Source organism: Felis catus, chromosome B1, assembly GCF_018350175.1.
Source record: "Felis catus isolate Fca126 chromosome B1, F.catus_Fca126_mat1.0, whole genome shotgun sequence".
In the NCBI taxonomy this organism is placed as follows: domain Eukaryota; kingdom Metazoa; phylum Chordata; class Mammalia; order Carnivora; family Felidae; genus Felis; species Felis catus.
Genome location: NC_058371.1, coordinates 58,547,320 through 58,567,373, shown reverse-complemented (window position 1 = coordinate 58,567,373; position 20,054 = coordinate 58,547,320). Strand labels below are relative to the sequence as shown.

At 39.7% G+C, this 20,054-nt stretch overlaps 1 long non-coding RNA gene and 1 other non-coding gene across 2 annotated transcripts in view; one reads left to right on the top strand and one right to left on the bottom strand.

Annotated features, from left to right (window-relative positions):
* Positions 1 to 20,054, top strand: part of LOC111560135 — a 297,662-nt gene that overhangs the window by 29,251 nt on the left and 248,357 nt on the right. The window lies entirely within an intron of this gene.
* On the bottom strand, positions 6,810 to 6,916 carry LOC111560281. Its single transcript, XR_002742039.2, has one exon. It is a non-coding gene; the product is annotated as a U6 spliceosomal RNA (small nuclear RNA).

Genomic DNA, 20,054 nt, shown 5'->3' with positions numbered 1-20,054 from the left:
TCTGCTTAGATCAGGGAAATTTTGTTGGATTAAATTAGCCACAGGAGGGCTCTATTGCAGTTTCTGGGGGAAAAAAATCTACAGTTGTATTTTTCTGGCACATAATTGTATCTCTGTAGTTTTCAGTGGGTCAGACCTATTTATAAAGGTGGAATAAGAAGCCAGGCTATGTAGCCCAGGTACATTTAGAATGTTCATTAAAAATTTCAAGGAAATTTCTAGAAAACGAGAGTATACTTCTGTTGGAAATAGCATAAAAGTGAAACTTGAAATGATAAACTCTGATTTATTTATTTTATTTTTATCTTGGGCATTTAAAATTCCATCATAATAGTTCATATTTAGGATATGTAATTTATAGGTGTTTGATGCATGAAAAATACACTTGCAGTTATGCATTTTTTTTCCTGTCAACCCAAAAGACTTTTATTATAATCCAGTCTGACAGGCCAGATGTTGCATGTCTTTATTTTCATCTATAACAGTGCTTCCTAACATGTGTCTACAGAACGATAATAGCTATTACAAGAAGAAAAGTATGGGGACTTCCAGGTGAAATAAAACTGAAGGCAATTCCTTACTGCAGAACTTACCAGTACCTCTGAATCTCCTAAGGAGGCATTTCATGTATATTTGCTGCTCTTCTTTAGTGACTAAAAGCAAGGTTTCAAACATTACTATATCAGAAAAAAAAAATGCCTGAAAAGAGAACCCCAAATCTGAGACCATACCTAGAGAAATGGGGAGAACCCCATGGGAAATATAAATTATTCTATGCCTGATGCTTTTGGAATTTCCTCCTGTACCTCAGTCACAGGAAAAGACCTACCAACCCCTGTAGGAGTAACAGTATAGGGCCAGACCCAGTAACAATCTACACACTTTGAGGTTTGAAGTTCTAACTCATTCTGCAGCTGTTAATGGCTGCACTTACCATTTCATTTCTTTCCTTAAAATTAAAAAAAAATTAATGTTTATTTATTTTTGAGAGAGAGAGAGAGAGAGAGAGAGAGAGAGAGAGAGACAGACAGACAGAACAGGAGTGGGAGAGGAGCAAAGAGAGAGGGAGACACAGAATCCAAAATAGGCTCCAGGCTCTGAGCTGTCTGTACAGAGCCCAATGGCGAGCTTGAACTCATGAACCGCAAGATCATGACCTGAGCCGAAGTTTCACATTTAACCAACTGAGCCACCCAGGCACTGCACCCCCCCCCCCTATTTTTTAATGTTTATTTATTTTTGAGAGAGAGAGAGGGAGAGAGAGAGAGAGAGCAAGTGGGGGATGGGCAGAGAGAGGGAGACACAGAATCCGAAACACGCTCCAGGCTCTGAGCTATCAGTACAGAGCCCAATGCAGAGCTTGAACTCACAAACCCCAAGATCATAACCTGAGCCAAAGTCGGACGCTTAACCAACTGAGCCACCTAGGCGCATCTCATTTGTTTCTTTTTAATTTGGAAAAAGAAAAAATAGTAGCTAGGTAGTCTAGTAAATGCAAAATCTCAGTGATATGACTATGAGGATTAAAAGTACATTAGGTCTAGGTCGAAAATGGTCATGTAGGAAAGAGTTGAAGGAGCAGCACAATTAATTGTTGTGTTTTGAAGAAAACTCACTAGACCCCCTCATTTCACAAGGATATCACTCTCTATAAGTCAAACATAATGATAGATAATATACACCTAAAAAAAATAACAAGACTTTTTTATTGGCTAAATGGCAGCTTATATCACACTTCCTAAGACCTCACTGAAAATCATAATTGACTGTTTTTCTCTGAGCAGATAAATGAGTTTTTCTTAGTTGTGACAGATCTTTCCTCTAGGTCACCTCACTGTTATTCTCTAGTATTTCCCCTCTCTCATATGTCTCCCTGCTCACACTCTTACCCTCTAAACACACTACAAGATTAAAAAAGCAGCCTGCCCTACTGAAGACTTTTGATTGGCATTTTTATTTATTTGGGTTGTGGAAAAGGAGAGTCATGTCATGAGGATGAGCTGTCCAGACACCTGAATGCAGGACTGTGTAAATAGAAACTCTCCTCATATAGGAGTTGTCAGATCAATTCCTAGGGGCATAAGAAAGAAAGGTGAAATAAACACAGGCTTGAATTCATGACAAACTTGTTGTGGTCAGCACTAGGGGAGATGGTAGACACAAATGGGACAAATAGCTCTCTCCTCTAGGATTTTGATGACTTCCTGTCTTACATTTAGGTCTTTCATCCATTTTTGAGTTTATTTTTGTGTATGGTGTAAGAAAGTGGCCCAGGTTCATTTTTCTGAATGTCGCTGTCCAGTTTTCCCAGCACTGTTTTCTGAAGAGACTGTCTTTATTCCATTGGATATTCTTTCCTGCTTTGTCAAAGATTAGTTAGCCATATGTTTGTGGGTCCATTTCTTGGTTCTCTATTCTGTTCCATTGATCTGAGTGTCTGTTTTTATGCCAGTACCATACTGTCTTGATGATTACAGCTTTGTAATACATCTGGAAGTCCAGGAGTGTGATGCCTCTGGCTTTGTTTTTGTTTTTTTTCTCTCAAGATTGCTTTGGCTATTTGGGGTCTTTTCTGGTTCCATACAAATTTTAGGATTGTTTGTTCTAGCTCTGTGAAAAATGCTGGTGTTATTTTTATATTGCATATTCATATTGCATTGAATATGTTAATTGCTTTGGGTGGTATAGACATTTTAACAATGTTTGTCCTTCCAATCCAGGAGCATGGAATATTTTTCTATTTCTTTTGTGTATTCTTCAACTTCTTTCATAACCTTTCTATAGTTTTCAGTGTAAAGATTTTCCACCTCTGGTTATGTTTATTCCTAGGTATGTCATGGTTTTTGGTGCAATTGTAAATGGAATCAATTTCTTGATTTCTCTTTCTGTTGCTTCATTATTGGTGTATAGGAATGCAACCGATTTCTGTGCATTGATTTTATATCCTGTGACTTTGCTGGATTCCTGGATCAGATATAGTAGTTTTTTTGGTGAAATCTTTTGGGTTTTCTACATAGAGTATTATGTCACTGCAAAGAGTGAAAGATTGACTTTCTCCTGGCTGATTTGGATGCATTTTATTTCTTTGTGTTGTCTGATTGCTGAGTCTAAGATTTCTAATACTGTGTTGAATAACAGTGGTGAGAATGGACATCCCTGTCATGTTCCTGATCTTAGGGGTAAGCTCTCAGTTTTTCCCCACTGAGGATGATATTAGCAGTGGGTCTTTCATATATGGCTTTTATGATCTTGAAGTATGATCCTTCTACCCCTACTTTCTTGAGGGTTTTTATCAAGAAAGGAGGCTGTAGTTGGTCAAATGCTTTCTCTGCGTCAATTGAGAGGATCATGTGGTTCTTGACCTTTCTTTTATTGATGTGATGTACTATATTGATTATTTTGCAGATATTGAATGAGCTCTGCATCTCAGGTATAAATTCCACTTGGTCGTGGTGAATAATTCTTTTAATGTATTGTTGGATCTGGTTGGATCTGACTAGTATCTTGTTGAGGATTTTTGCATCTATGTTCATTAGGGAAATTGGTCTGTAGTTCTCCTTTTTAATGGGGTCTTTGTCTGATTTTGGAATCAAGGTAATGCTGGCTTCATAGAAAGAGTTTGGAAGTTTTCCTTCCATTTCTATTTTTTGGAACAGCTTCAAGAGAATAGGTGTTAACTCTTCCTTAAATGTTTGGTAGAATTCCCCTGGAAAGCCATCTGGCCCTGGACTCTTGTTTTTTGGGAGATTTTTGATTACTAATTTGATTTCTTTACTAGTTATGGGCCTGTTCAATTTTTATATTCTGTTCAAATTTTCGATTTCTTCCTGTTCAGTTTTGGTAGTTTATATGTTTCTAGGAATTTGTCCATTTCTTCCAGATTGCCCATTTTATTGGTGTATAATTGCTCATAATATTCTCTTATTGTTTGTATTTCTGTAGTGTTGGTTGTGATCTCCCCTCTTTCACTCTGAATTTTATTTATTTGGGTCCTTTCCTTTTTCTTTTTGAACAAACTGGCTAGGGGTTTATCAATTTTGTTAATTCTTTCAGAGAACCGTCTTCTGGTTTCATTGATCTGTTCTACTGTTTTTTGGTTTTGATAGCATTGATTTCTGCTCTAATCTTTAATTATTTCCTGTCTTCTGCTGGTTTTGGGTTTTGTTTGCTGTTCTTTTTATAGATCTTTAAGTGTAAAGTAAGGTTGAGGTATCTGAGACCTATCTTCCTTCTTTAGGAAGGCCTGGATTGCTATATACTTTCCTCTCATGACTGCCTTTGCTGCATCCCAGAGGCTTTGGGCTGTGGTGTTATCATTTTCATTGGTTTCCGTGTACTTTTTAATTTCCTCTTTAATTTCTTGGTTAGCCCATTCATTCTTTAGTAGGATGGTCTTCAGTCTCCAAGTATTTGTTACCTTTCCATACAACAGCCAGTGTTCATCCCAACAAGTGCCCTCCTCAATGCCCACCACCCACTTTCCCCTCTCCTCCACCCCCCAAAATGGTTTAGTGTTGATCTGGCTACATTTCAGGGATGAGAGATGCAAAAAAATCTTCCATGTTGTTCCACCATCTTGGCCCCTGCCAAATGGATATTTTAATGAATTGGCTGAATGGATCATGATTTAGGTAGTCAAAAACCAGTTTGGCTGCTCTTAATCCATCACTCACATGGAAGAATAAAAGTGTTGGAGCAGTAAAAAGGATTTTTGGAGAATTCAGCTCCTGGGGACCCAAAGATATCTAATGAGTGAATGCTTAGGTGTGGTAGTGGGTGTCCAGAAAGGAGAGAGCAGCAACAAGCCCAGCATGCCTTATCCAAGATGCAAGACTGTAACCTTTTAATTAAGATTGAAATTTTAACTTATTGCACCATCCTGTACATATTCATTACTGAATAAAGAATAATTTTTAATGACTTGACATTGCTGGAAGACTTTTTAAATTTGAGACTGATTAAAAGAGTTTTTATCCAAATGCAAGGGGAAGAGCTTGCCCCAAGAGTGAATTTGAATGGTCATGTAGGAAAACAAAGTTGTTTTCTGATTTTACTCCAGGGGTCCCACTGCTAACGTAATGGTTTTGAGAAGTGGACTTAGTGTCAACCTTGGTTTGTAGAACAGCAACTAGAGGTAGAAGAACTTGCAGAGAAAGGTACAAAAGCTGTCAGAGGGAAGTAGAGGTCATGAAAGGGTGACCTACTCCTTGAGGAAAGGGAAAGAAATGCTGTTGCATGGCCATCAACTCAATTCCATCCAATGGCCTTGATTGACGTAGAGGATGTGGATGGTTACATATATGCGTATCTTTTACTTCTCTCTCTTCACCCCACACTGAGGGATAGATCTCGCTCATCTCCTCCTACAGTCGCCACCTTGAGTCACTGCCCAGCTTTTGCTTCTTGGGCCCGATGGCACAAAGCAGGAGCAAGCACTCTAATTTACCAGACCAATTTATCAGGAAAGTTCTGATTCTCCCAAATCTTGATTAGATTGCTTAAAGAAAAAAAAAAGTTTCTATTGAGATGTAATTGTCAGTTGCCATGGTATTCTGTGCAAACACAAGTTCTTTTATTCTGTGGAATGCTTTCAGAGAAGTCATCACACAGTGTCTGTCATGGAATGAATTGCTATTAAAACCAGTTTGTTTATAGGTTACACCTCTAGCTGGCAAGCCCTTGAGATTTTATCATTTATATTAGCCGCACCTGAGATCCATTTGAGACCAGCACTCACAAATTATCACACGTGAAATTGTCAACTCTCAGTTAAGTGTTTATTGGGATGGGCTTGGGGAGGAAAAGATGCATTTTGGGGAACTGGCAAAGATAGGAACTAGGTAAACTTGTTTTCTTTCCATGCCAAGGGATTTGAGTTATAATTACAGGAACAAGGTTTGATTATAGCATCTGAATAAGTGGCCAAAGGTAGTAACTAAGTTGATATGTTTTTTTTCATCTCTTTGACTTCCTTTTTTTTTTTTTTTTTTTTTTTTTGGTTCCTTATTATTGCCTCTCCAGTCCCCACTGGCTCCTATTATTTCCTATTTTAGAGCCTTGGCAGAGTTTGTAATTTCTGGGTAGTGGCCCCTATTCCAGATTTTCTGTCCTTCTATGGTAATTTACCATTGCCAAAAGAACAGCTAGGGAAGATACAAATCCAGCTCAGGCTACTGAAGAGTGTTAATGGCCAAATGCATGACTTTTGGGGCTTGAGAGAACTGTTTTTTAATTGTGATGGGAAAAATAAACTTTGGAAGATAGTAGTGTGGCATAGGTCTGTCTCAGCTTGAGCCAGCGCCTACGGCATTAATTCTCACTAGGGATTTGGCTTGGGGGAGAGTGGTATCTGTGGTGAGGGAAAGATAGGAATGCCAAAGACAGCCTGATATTTGTTAAGCAGTAACATTTCAGAGCACAGATTCTATAGACAGAAGGCATGGGGTCAGGTCCCAGTTTTAGCATTTAGTGCTTAATCTTCTATACTCCATTTGCAAAATGTGGGTGTTAGTAGTAAGTCTCTTTCAGGGGTGTTTCGAGTTAAGCTGCATAAAAGACTTCAAGTGGTGCGTGACACATTATGTCCTTTGTAAGTGCCAGCTAATAATATTATTATGTTTCTTTAGTCCTCTGCAGTGGACTCCTTTCTGAGCCAGGTAGGGAGAGGGACTGCAGGAGGGATTCTGGGAGACCCAGGGACTCTGGCAGCACTGTGTTTATTTCCAATCAAAAAAATGTACCCCAGAGAGGGAAAAAGAACTCTTTGCCTGACACTTTGAGGAACATACCAAACATGATTCTTTTTTTTTTTTTTAATGGTATGCCTCACGAATTTGCATGTGATCCTTGCACAGGGGCCCTGCTAATCTTCTCTGTATCATTCCAGTTTTAGTATATGTGCTGCTGAAGTGAGCACCCACACATGATTTTTGATTCAGTGACAACCCTGGGCTTTAGAACCTTCAGGGTTTCCTTTGGGAACATCAGGAGACAGTACAGCTTTCACGGAGGGACCAGCACCAATGTCCTTTTTGGTAAGGCAACCAGTGCTGGTGAGGGCAGTTGAAAGGGAAGAACTGGAGAGGCCTGTTTGTGCACACAGAAGTCAAGCCCTAATGCTCTCAGAGATCCAATAAGGGGCACTTTCAGGTGGCGAAAGTCCTATATGCAAAAGCTGGCAAAGTCTTGGGAAACTCCAGTTACACAAATAAAAGAGATCTCACCAAATACACTGATTCTCAGGAAGAGTGTCTTGAAGACTTTTACATCTTTTCTTGCTATCTTACCTTTTTTTTTAATTACAAGGAAAAATTGATTAGAAAATTGTCTTCTTTTTAATGGTTCAGGTGAAGTGTCATATGAAAATAGCATTTTTTTTTCTATCAAATGTGATCTCTTGATATTTTATCTTTACCTGCTACCTAAACCACATGTTTGTTTCCACAATATCTGGGATTTAAACATATTATTAGTTCTGCCTATGGGAACTGGAAAACAGGCTGAGAAGGTATTTACTTACTGCCTCTACTCAGGGTTTCGAGCTCATTCTTGTGGATGCTGCCTCAAATTTACCATCCTTGCCCTCCATCTTTAAAAAAATTTTTTTTAATTTTTTTTTCAACGTTTATTTATTTTTGGGACAGAGAGAGACAGAGCATGAACGGGCGAGGGGCAGAGAGAGAGGGAGACACAGAATCGGAAACAGGCTTCAGGCTCTGAGCCATCAGCGCAGAGCCCGACGCGGGGCTCGAACTCACCGACCGCGAGATTGTGACCTGGCTGAAGTCGGACGCTTAACCGACTGCGCCACCCAGGCGTCCCTAAAAATTTTTTTTTAATGTTTATTTATTTTTGAAGGAGAGAGAGACAGAGCATGAGCAGAGGAGGGGCAGAGAGAGAGGGAGACCCAGAATCCCAAGCAGGTTCCGGCTTCTGAGCTGTCAGCACAGAGCCGGACGTGGGGCTCAAACTCAGGAACTGTGCCTGAGCCGAAGTTAGTTGCTTAACTGACAGAGCCACCCAGGCGCCCCTTGCCCTCCATCTTTAATATTACTCAATTAATAGTGTCATTGGAAATGCTGACACAAATATTGTTAGCAAAGCCAAGATAATCATTGGAGCAATGATTGATACCTCTGTGCTTGCTGATGATATAATTTACTTAGCAGGTTTCATCTCAGTGCTAGGTAAACATAAAGCTGGTGTGAACATGAGCCTGGGTATGCATCTGTCATGTGTTCCTTGTTGAATGAATGAACTGGCTGTTGGCGCCTGAGGATTGATCTTGTCTTTGCTGTCCTAGTCAGGCAAGATCTGTGATCAGTGTCTTAAGAGTTTAGCATGGAATTGCTCTCTAAACAATTGCTTCATACATTCTAGTATTCTCTTTCCAGATAGATGATCATTTCTTGGAAGCAAGAGTCTTTTTACACTTCATAGTTATTTCTGCAGTATTTAGCAGAGTCCAGAACATATAAAGGCTTGATAAACATTTAATTGCTTCTGGAAAAAAAAAAAAGGTGCAGCAAAGGAAAAAAAAAAGAGTGCAACCAAGCAAACATTTTCTCCTTTCAGTTCAGGTAGCATTTATATTCCTCTTGCTCATATGCTATTTCTGCTGTAAGAAGGGATTAGCCTCCTCTATTTCCCTTACTTCTCCACACCTGCCGTCAGAATGTGGTTGATGTGGACTTTTTCCACACTAGAGAAGATACTGCTGCCATGTCGATAATATTGAAAGAAGGAGTGAGGATTTATAGGAAAGTTGGTTGTAAGAAACACCCTTTGCATTGTGAAACTCAGATCTATTGTGAGTCAGCAGTGATGGTGAAAATACACAGAATGCAGTGGCAGTCTAATGGGGCTGAATAACATCAGACTGATGCATAAAATGAACATGTGGTGGAACAGAATGCAGAAATGAGAAACAAGTTTCTACAGATGGATCCTTATTAATTTATACAATAAGTGTACCTCTTTGTGTCCCCATTTCGTTGGAGCAAAGTTTTGCTAACCATGCAAATATTAGACATTTACTTGCATAATTTCCCTTGTGTATTTTTACATACACTACATTTTGAAAATGCAATTGAGAATTGGATTTTTCTCACAATTGCTCTCTTTTACTGTTTTGACACAGAAATTATTGTTAATAGGCTTCTCCATGAGGATTGTGCCTTTCCAAATGTTGAACACAATGTTAAATGAAATGAGCAGGCCACGCAATTCCTTAAACACAAAAGCTATTCAGCCCTCCTACTCTTCTACTTCTGTGCAAGTGCTCCCTCTCAATCCTTTTCTTTTTCCTTCTGACTTTTACCAGTTCTGGGCAGGAGATCTAGGCCTGTTGATACCTCTCAACTCCCATCTGGGGGTGTGTTTTAGTTTCTGTCTGCCATAATAAAATACCACAGACTGAGTGACTTAAACAACAGAAATTTATTTTCTCACTGTTTTGGAGGCTGCAAGTCCAAGATCAGGTGCCCACAGTGTTAGTTTCTCCTGAGGCCTCTCTTGTTGGCTTGCATTTGGCTGCCTTTTCACTATTTCCTCATATGGTTGTCCTGCCTGTGTTTTCTGTGTCATGATCTTCTCTTCTTCTTTTTTTTAATTTTTTTTTCAACATTTATTTATTTTTGGGACAGAGAGAGACAGAGCATGAACGGGGGAGGGGCAGAGAGAGAGGGAGACACAGAATCGGAAACAGGCTCCAGGCTCTGAGCCATCAGCCCAGAGCCTGACGCGGGGCTCGAACTCACGGACCGCGAGATCGTGACCTGGTTGAAGTCGGACGCTTAACCGACTGCGCCACCCAGGTGCCCCTCTTCTTCTTTTTTTTAATGGTTACTTATTTTTTTCGGTGCCTGGGTGGTTCAGTCCGTTAAGCGTCTGACTTTAGCTCAGGTCATGATCTCACAGTTTGTGAGTTCGAGCCCCATGTTGGGCTCTGTGCTAACAGCTCAGAGCCTGGAGCCTGCTTCAGATTCTGTGTCTCCCTCTCTCTCTCTCCCCCTCTCCCATTCATGCTCTGTCTCTCTCTGTCTCAGAAATAAATAAACATTAAAAAAATTATTAATGTTTACTTATTTTTGAGAGAGAGAAAGAGGGGCCGGGGGGAGGATCCAAAGGGGGCTCTACACTGACAGCAGAGAGCCTGAGTAAGGGGCTCAAACTCATGAACCATGAGATCATGACCTGAGCCAAAGTCAGACACAACCAACTGAGCCACCCAGGCCTCCCATGATCTTCTTTTCTTATAAGGACGCTGGTTATATTGGATTATGGCCCACCATTATGACCTCACTTTAACTTAATTTAACTTAATTATCTTTTTAGAGGCACTATCTCCAAATGCAGTCACAATCTAAGGTATAGGAGTTAGGGCTTCAACATTTGAATTTTTCGGGGACACATTCAGCTCATAACATGGTATTACTTGAAAATGTTGTGCCTGTCTAGTCTTGTTTTATTTAGAATAAAGATACATAAGGTCCGTGCATTATTTTTGAAATATTAGAATTGATGCCATCTTTCAAATACATAGAAATTATTTTGTTCTCTTAAATGATTAAACTAGTAATTTTCAATGAAGGCAGGACAGCTCCTGGTAGCATTTTAGAAATTTTTTGGAAGTTTTTGGTTGTCACAATGATTGAGGGTGCTACTATGTAAAGCATAGCCTCTGATTCTTTTTGTAGCAGCTGTGTATCAAACTACATTTTAAAAATTACAACTTGTGGCACACCTGGGTGGCTCAGTCAGTTAAGCGTCTGACTTGTCTCAGGTCATGATCTTGAGGTTGATGAGTTCAAGCCACATGTTGAGCTTTGTGCTGTCGGCTTGGAGCCTGGAGCCTGCTTCAGATTCTGTCTCTCCCCCTCTCTCTGCCCCTCCCTTGCTCTCACTCTGTCTTTCTCTCTCTCTCAAAAAGAAATAAACATTAAAAAAAAAACTTTAAAAAATTACAGTTTGCTTTCTTTTTGTTTATATTTTGTCATTGTAAAATAAATTACAATATTTTATAATTTATATTATAATTAGGGCATTATATTAATTTGTAGGTAAGTTACCTATGAATTTTATATCAATATCATAATGGTGGTATTATAAAATATTTGTTTTAAAAAAGAGGTGTTGGATGGGGTGCCTGGGTGGCTTAGTGGGTTGACCATCAGACTTCGGCTCAGGTCATGATCTCACAGTTTGTGAGATCGAGCCCCATGTTGGGCTTTGCACTTATAGAGTGGAGCCTGCTTGGGATTCTCTTTCTCTCTCTCTCTTGCTCTCTCTCTCTCTGTCACTCTCCTGCTCTCTCCCTGTCTCTCAAAAATAAATGAACATTAAAAAAAATTTAAAAAAGAGGTGTTGGGTTTGATAGGGTTGAGACTCTAACTAGATGTTAACTTTCTTTAGGGCAGGGATATCTCTTACTCATTTTTGTTTCCAAAATTCTAAACCATCTATGGTACACAGAAAGTGTTCAATATATAGTTGTTAACTAAGTGAATGCTTTATTCAGATATTCTTTTATTGTTACCATTGTGGAAATGTTGAAAAAGGAGACATTTTAATATCTATAACAATTAATGTTTTCACTGATTTTTGAATACCTCTGGGTAGTTTACTATTCATTAATAAATGAGAATAAAAGGCACACAACATTGGTCATAGTGGTAGAAGGGGAGGCAGAAACTTACATGTCTTAGTGGCCAGAGGACAAGAGAATTTCCAGAAGGAGGGCAGTATTATACAACTCAATTCGTTGTTTTTGTGGAGATTAATTTATAGACTGAGAATTGCCTTGGTTTGCAATCAAATGAAGTTGATTTTGAATGTTTCCCTAAGTGGAACTTCTTGTAATCCCCATCCTTTGAAATCTCCAAAGAAAGGAAAGAGGAAAGATGATTAGGAGTCAGGCTTAAGAACCTCCTATTCCTTACTCCTTAGTAGGAAAACAAGCAAACAAATAAAAAAACACCAGTTTCGTAATTCCAGTGTCACAGTTGTGTTCCCTGGTTAGTCGACTTTGAGTTCAGCAGGTAGAAAGTTGATCAGGGAGTACTCTCAAGATTTACACCTGTAGATGAGGAGGAAGGGTAGCAGGACTGTGCAAAGGAAGAAGCTGAATTGTAATGGAATCTTGACAAAAGTCTCAGTTGACCCCGGAGGGAGCACTGAAACCAAAGCTCTTTTGTTTTGTTTTGTTTTTTTAAATTTTTAAATTTTTAAATTTTTATTTATTTTTGTTTTGAAATTTATTGTCAAATTGGTTTCCATACAACACCCAGTGCTCATCCCAAAAGATGCCCTCCTCAATACCCATCACCCATCCTCCCTCCCACTCCCCATCAGCCCTCAGTTTTTTCTCAGTTTTTAAGAGTCTCTTATGCTTTGGCTCTCTCCCACTCTAACCTCTTTTTTTTGTTTTGTTTTTTTCTGTTTATTTTGTTTTATTTATTTATTTATTTATTTATTTATTTGAAATTTATTGAACCAAAGCTGTTTTTTTTTATTTATTTATTTTTAATATGAAATTTATTGACAAATTGGTTTCCATACAACACCCAGTGCTCATCCCAAAAGGTGCCCTCCTCAATACCCATCACCCACCCTCTCCTCCCTCCCACCCCCCATCAACCCTCAGTTTGTTCTCAGTTTTTAAGAGTCTCTTTGAACCAAAGCTGTTTTGAAATTTTCTAGATTTCAGGGGTAGAGGTTGGACTTTTATTATTTTTTTTTTATTTTTAGTTTTTTAATATTTATTTATTTTTGAGAGAGAGACAGAGACAGAGTGCGAGCAGGGAGGGGTAGAGAGAGAGGGAGACATAGAATCCAAAGCAGGCTCCAGGCTCCGAGGTGTCAGGACAGAGCCTGATGTGGGGCTTGAACCCACAAGCTGTGAGATCGTGACCTAAGCTGAAGTCAGATGCTTAACGGACTGAGCCACCCAGGTGCCCCGAGGTTGGACTTTTAGATGCCATACTGACTGGTCACTGGGAGCAGGCTGCCCCAGGAAGAGAGTATGACCTTGAGTGAGCTGACTTTTCTCAGTTGAGAGTAATCTTCAGAGAGGGACTCAAATGAGATCAGTGAGTCGCCAGCCCTCCCAGCAGTTGGGGGCCTGGGGACTGCAGTCCTGAAGGGGCATCAGGCAGGCTCATCACAGTGTCCACTTCACCTCAGATCTGCTTTCCCAGAATTCTGCTTAAAACTGGCAAGTGCACAAGAGATTCAAGCTTGCAATGTTCAATGTTATAAGTAAAATGGGGTCGTGATATGGTTAGTCTCTCTCTGACTTGTGAAATCTTCCTATCTTCTCTTTGAGGATTTACAGTCTTGGTCTGTCTTTCTTTCTTTCTTTCTTTCTTTCTTTCTTTCTTTCTTTCTTTCTTTCTTTCTTTCTTTCTTTCTTTCTTTCTTTCTTTCCTTCCTTCCTTCCTTCCTTCCTTCCTTCCTTCCTTTGTCCATCTCTTTCTTTCTCTCTCTTTCTTTCTTTCTTTCTTTCTTTCTTTCTTTCTTTCTTTCTTTCTTTCTTTCTTTCTTTCTCGTTTCAAGACCAATATGAAGAATGAGACATATACTAACATCTAAAAATGGTCAGTTTAATGCCCCATCTAAAGCAGATGGAAGAACATTTCTTTCCTCTCCTAACAAAGGTAATTTTTCTTCTTTATAGAATTGAGGTGATAACGATGTATGATTCAGTGTGGGAATTGTCAGGACAATGAAACAATTTTGCTTAAACACTTTCCTCCAATCTGAGTTTGAAGTGAATTACCAAGTTAAGCCACCAAACTGCATACTCAACTCCTTGTTCTCTTCATATTTTGTTTTCTGTTTCAACCGGAAGTTTTATTTTCTCCCCTCTTCTTGTCAGATACTGTTAGGGAAATCCTCATGTAATGTCCTTAGATGATCTCCCACATTCAAATATGTTTTCCTCAGCTGAAAGACTTAGGCTCCTCATTCAAACTAATTCCAGCTCTCAGACAATTTAGAAGGCTGGTGTTTGTTTTCCTGACTAGAAGCTTTCTGCTTTGGGGCCAGAAAATCTATTTTGATTTCAATCCCAGCAGCTGAACAATTTGTGATACAATGGGCATAAAATAAGCAGGAAATTCAAAGTAATATTTCTCATGGTTTCGTTTGGCATAGGGGGCTTTCATTCTCTCTTCACACTAAGCATTTCTATCTATACAGAAAAACATATGAATTCTCTTTTCACTTCCCTTCATTTGTAGACCAGAATTATGGTCTACAGATTATGTTATATTGAAGATAATGTTCAAAAAGACATGTCCCATTTGTGTCCTGCTCAGGGCTTAAGCTGTTTCTTGAACATCCAATGTGTTAAACATAAATGCCTTTATTGGTTGTCTCTTTCTATTCAAACCTTAGGCTTTGGTTTTTCCATGTCAGTTCTCTTGGTGTGACTTTGGAAGGCAGACAACCTTAGGGTCGTAAAATGACACAAAATAGGACCTGGCAGGGCACCCAGCAGCTTCAGAGAGAGGAGGTGGCGGAAGCTGCAGATAGGTATTTTTCTGTTTGGCTGTTTCTCTGACTCTTTAATTCAGCAGCATTTGTGAGATTCACCCAGAGTTTTGCATATAGGTGTAGATTTTTCACTGTCTTTGCCGTGTTGGTGGTCGTTTTTAAGCCTTCTTTTCCCCTACCTCTAGCTTCTGTTTCATTAGCAAATGCTGGTCAATGTAATCTTCCAGTATATTTCTAAAATCTTTCTCCCTCCAGCCATCTTCTCAGACCCCATCCAGGCTCTAGCCAACAGTACTTGCTGGACTGCGACAGTTGTATTTTGATGAGTATCCTCATTTCCCCTCTTGCTTCCCTCCAATCCTGTCTACACATGCAGCCAGTAGGACCCCCCCCCCCAAAAAAAAGCAGATTGTAGCGTGTCATGTTAGTCATGGACTTGAAACTTGAAACATTTCATGGATTCCCAGTGTGTATCCCAGTGGGGATAACGCTCAAAGCCCATAAGTATGTAGTCTTCGAGGCCCTGCAGGACTGGCTTCTGCCTAATACTGCCCCTCTACCCTCTCCTGCCACTTTCTCCAGCCCCATTATGTGTGTCCAGTTCCTCAAAAGTAAAACATTTCCCTGTTCTCAACTTTGATGTATGCTATTTGGGGTGGAGGGGGGGGGGGATGTTATCTTTTCCTACTTGAAATAGTTTCCCACCCTTCCTTAATCTGGCCAATTTCTACTCAGTCATTTCTCAGAGAGGCTGCCTTCCCTGATGTACCTGGTTCCATTAAGTCTCCTTGTCATTTTCACTGACAGTGGTTGCCACATCCGACATATTACCGTATGATTGCTTAATGCTTCTCTTCCCAACGAGGCTGTGGGCATTTATGGGGGCAAGTCTGTTTTGGTTTTGTATCTGCAGTGTCTAGCACAGTGCCCAGTACGTAATGGCAGCCCCCAAATATTTTTGGAATGAACAACTAGTTAAAATGGAGTTTCAGGGAGTATGACAAAGTTTACCAGAAAATGTATGAAGAGGGACTTTTCATTCACACCCTTTGATCTGAGACTTCTTTATCTGAAAATAGATAAATTTGGTATCGGGATTTCTGAGCACATTGTACCACAACAAGTCAATGTAGGCAACCATTTGCTTAATGAGCTGCTTGGCCAAAGCTCAACCTTTCATTTTAGAGAAATATAGCCCTTAAATTAGAAGCAGCATGAACACTAAGCCAGAGTTCCAGTCTGAAACTTTAAAGCTGACTACATCCATATGAATCACATCTATAGGCAACAACACTCATCCCAGCCCCCTGTTTATGCTCTCCTTCTCCACCACTATAGCAGGTAGACAATATATAATTTAGTAAGTAAATGTGCAGCGAATAAAATGACAGGTTAAGAAGCTGACCAAACTCTGGATTGCCGATGGCTTCTTAGGCCACAAGAGGGAGCTGTTTAAATTCTTGTTAAACACGAACAATTGAAAGAAGGGATTTGGCAATCACGAGGTTGGCCAGATGGACACCTATTTATATGATATTGACTCTGGAATTCCACTTATTTTTAAACTATAAAAATTTCAATTCTTTTTATCTGCAATGTAATTTGCATTTTAAATGGTGTTGTTAAAGGCAGAGAATTGTTTTTACTTTAAAATCTAAGTTTAATTTAACTAGTGTGGAAAGTATAAGTATTCAACTAAGTGACCAAGAGATGAAAATACCTTTCAAAGTTAATCTTATTTTCTAAATACTTAATAAACAGCCTTACGAAGGAAATAAGCTTTTCTTTAAAAAGTTGTGGTTTCTTTCAGGAATTAGTCTAGAGTCTATTTAAATATGTAAATATCTGTGCAAATTATCAGATTTTTAAAGAAAATTTTTTTATGTTTGTTTATTTTTGAGAGAGACAGAGAATGAGCAGGGGAGGGGCCGAGAGAGAAGCAAGCTCCAGGTTCTGAGCTGTCAGGGGCTTAAACTCACGGTGAGATCATGACCTGAGCTGAAGTCAGATGCTTAATTGACTGAGCCACCCAGGTACCCCAGCCATCACATTTTTAAAAGAAATGTACAAATTGTGGCTTGAGAACTTATTTCTTAAGAACACTAGAGTCTAATTATAGACATATTTACATACCATGGATTCAATTATACAGTAGCTATAGATGTGCCAACATCCTGTTCACCCAGAGAATGCAGCTGAACTGCCAAAAGGGACAGGACCCATGGGCAGAAGTATCTTTTTCTAGTGAGAAGCTAGTCAGGGGGCCATACGTGCATTGTTCGGCATCAAATGATGAATTGTAACACCACCAGTAACATTCATTGGGTGTTTATATAGGCTGCCGGGCACTCTGCTATAGCTTAGTTCATTAATTCCTCACAACCTTGTGAAGTAGCCACTAATACTATTTTTATTTTAGAAATGAGAAAACTTGAGGCTTAGAGAAACAGTGACATCACAAAGCTATTGGGTGGAGGAGCCATGACCTGAATCCCCTTCCAGGGTTAGTTTCCCTAAATGAATTCTACTCAGTTGGCAAATCTGACTGTGGGTCAAATCATTGGTCCTTTGGATAGAATGCTTCTCACCCCATAATGGGTTAAACCTGTAAGTCATTATCCTTATTTTGAACACCAAGATTCTGCCAAGATTCTCTTCTTCCCCTAAAATGTTTTGTCCTAGGACAGGAGAGGAAAGCTTTTATAGTTGTATAAAGGACAGCTCTATCTGCAATGATTGTCAGTAAATAGAAAATGTGTTGAAGATGCTGGTTTTCTGCTGATTCACCCATGTGATGTCAAGCTACGTGGAAACACAAACTTACCTGAATCATGAAGAACACACACCATTTAATGCTAAAAGAGAAGTCATCAAAAATACTCTAAGCACATGACTTTTTAAAAAAATTCCTATATTTTCCTGTAGTTGTCTAGAGCCTGAGTGTGTGTTTTGAGTAAATATTCAAGCATGTCTATTAGCAGAAATCTAGATATCATCTTTCTAGCTCAAGGTGGGGCTGTGGCTCATAAAGTACAGGAGGAGTAGGAAGGTCTGAATCCTTTCGTTAATGATTGTCTGTCATCTGCCTGCATTTTCTCTTTACTCCTACTCTCAACCCTATTCCTAGCTGGGCTCTTTAAACACTTGAAAAGTACTGCTGATTTTTCTTATGAGAGTATGAGAAAATGGCATTCCTGAATATAAAAATAAATGACCCATTCTCATTCCTTAATTTTTTGGTAATGTCTCCTTAGGTCTCTATTTAAGTTTTCCTTAAGAACTAGGCACAGAATTTGAATGAGTTTTTAAGAAAGTCTGAAAATCATAGTGCCTAAAGATCTCTGTATTTTCTATTGTTAATATAGGGTCAAGCTTGCTTCCTTTTTAATTTCAGTGGTTGACCAAAAGTCGGCACCAGGACTGAGACTGGGACATAATTTAGACCTCAGAAACGTGTTCAAATATGGTAGCAGATATGAGAAAGCTCTCTGGAAACAGGCTGAGGGTCACATTTTAGGCATCTATTCCCCACAGGATTGCCAGTTTAAAAACAGGCTGGTCAATTAAATTTGAATTTCGGATATGCAATGAATAGTTTTTTTTTTAGTATAAGTATGTCCCAAGTACTACATGGAAGATATTTTTGTTCAAAATTATTCATTATTTAGGGGCGCCTGGGCGGCTCAGTCAGTTAAGTGTCTGACTCTTGATTTCGGCTCAGGTCATGATCTCACAGTTTGTGGGTTTGAGCCTTGTGTTGGGCTCTGTGCTGACAGTGTGGAGCCTGGTTGGGATTCTCTGTCTTCCTCTCTCACTGCAATCTCTCTCTCTCTCTCTCAAAATAAAGAAATAAACTTAAAAATTATTCATTATCTTAAATTCATATTTAACTGGGCATCTTATATTTTTATTTGCCAAATCTGGCAGTTCTGCTTTTCCTCTCCCTGCCGCAATATTTAGTGGAGCTTAGTGGTTCAGAGCATAGGCCTTGGAACCAGAGTGCTGGGATGACTTGCTAGCTGTGTGACCTTCAGCAGATTACTTAGCTTCTCTGTGCTGAGTTTTTCTTATCTGTGAAATGGGGATAAGAATAGAATGCCTCCCCTCCCCCACCTCAGAGTTCTGTCAGCAGCATTTGGCACAGAGCACAACTTCCTTTACCAAAATAGTTACGCTTCTTTTATGAAGGTTTCTATGTCATCAGAACTCTTTCATTCACCTATTTTAAAGGATTGTAGATGATTGAAGTTACAGCATTTTGTCCTATAACTGCTGAGGAGAGGTCTTTGAAAGGTCCTCAGAAAGAGGGGGTGGGAATGTTTATCTTTCTTCTTAATCCTCTGATCACATACACTTTTGGTTGAGCTTATAAATTTATTCAAAGATCCTGAGCCTAGAGAAAGTGAGTGACTTGGTCAAGGTCAAGCCTCAGCGGTATATCAAAATGAAGGACCTATTCCTTGGGTAGGTGGGGCTTGAAAGCTGGAGGTAAGGATGTATGTGATGTATGGAGGTAAGAAGCCTTTTGTCATCTGTGTGCATGTGGTTGCACCACTCTCTAGGAGGCCAGACGCTCTCACTTACCCACAGGTAATGGCAGGGAAGGCATAAAGAACTCCCTCACTGGGGTGTGAGTATGGCAGCAGGCCCAACAGCCCCCCAGAGGCACCTGCAGGAGTTAATGAATCTTCCCAAGAGTTCTTGTTCACCCCCAGGGGAGAGATTTGAGTGCCAGGGAGAATAGTTATTCATGTAGAGCCCCAAATATGTCAGAGGGACTGTTGAATATAAATTCAAGGTCTAATAATTTTTATTGTCTATTAATAGCTGATATATTGAAGGTTTGTGAACACTGAATATTGAGAGCTATGTGTCTCCAATATTGATGAGGCTTTCATGCTGTCATCAGTTTTCAACTTGGAAATCATTGAAAACAGGACAACAAGAAATAGAACTTTTCTTTCCATCCTATTATTTACACTAAAGATTGCTCTGTGGGGCCATCAGAATAGCATGCTACAATTCTATTTCAAGCAAAGCCTAGAAAAGAGAAAAGAAAGCTCAGCCTATTCTTTGGGCTTAGCTTTGTCCAGAGAGGAAGAGGAGGATGAAGACCAAGGCCAGATGTGAAAGTCTGTCTGCCCCTTAGACATGGAAGAGTCTAGAACCAAGGCTAGAACCAGAAGCTATTAGAAGTGGAGTGAGGCAGAGCTGTAATATTCGACCATCACCTGTCAGCTCACAGGCAAGGAAACCCAAGCCCAGGACAGTCTGGAGACTTCCACAAGGTCATATATCTGACTAGTGGAAGCTTATTCTCTTCTTTCTCTGGTTGTTGTTGATTTGTGACTGTGGCTACTCTCCACAAATGCCAAGCTGATATTCGCTGAGCACTTTGAACCTGCTAGAGGAGAGAAGCTGGAGGAAGGATGCAGCACCCTCACAGGGCTGCGTGTACCTTCAGAAAATGGGGAAATGGGTGGGATTGTCTTAGAGTCCGGGTGGTTTTTACATCCAATTTATCTCTTCTATGAAGTGTGCATGAGTGGGTGATGGGC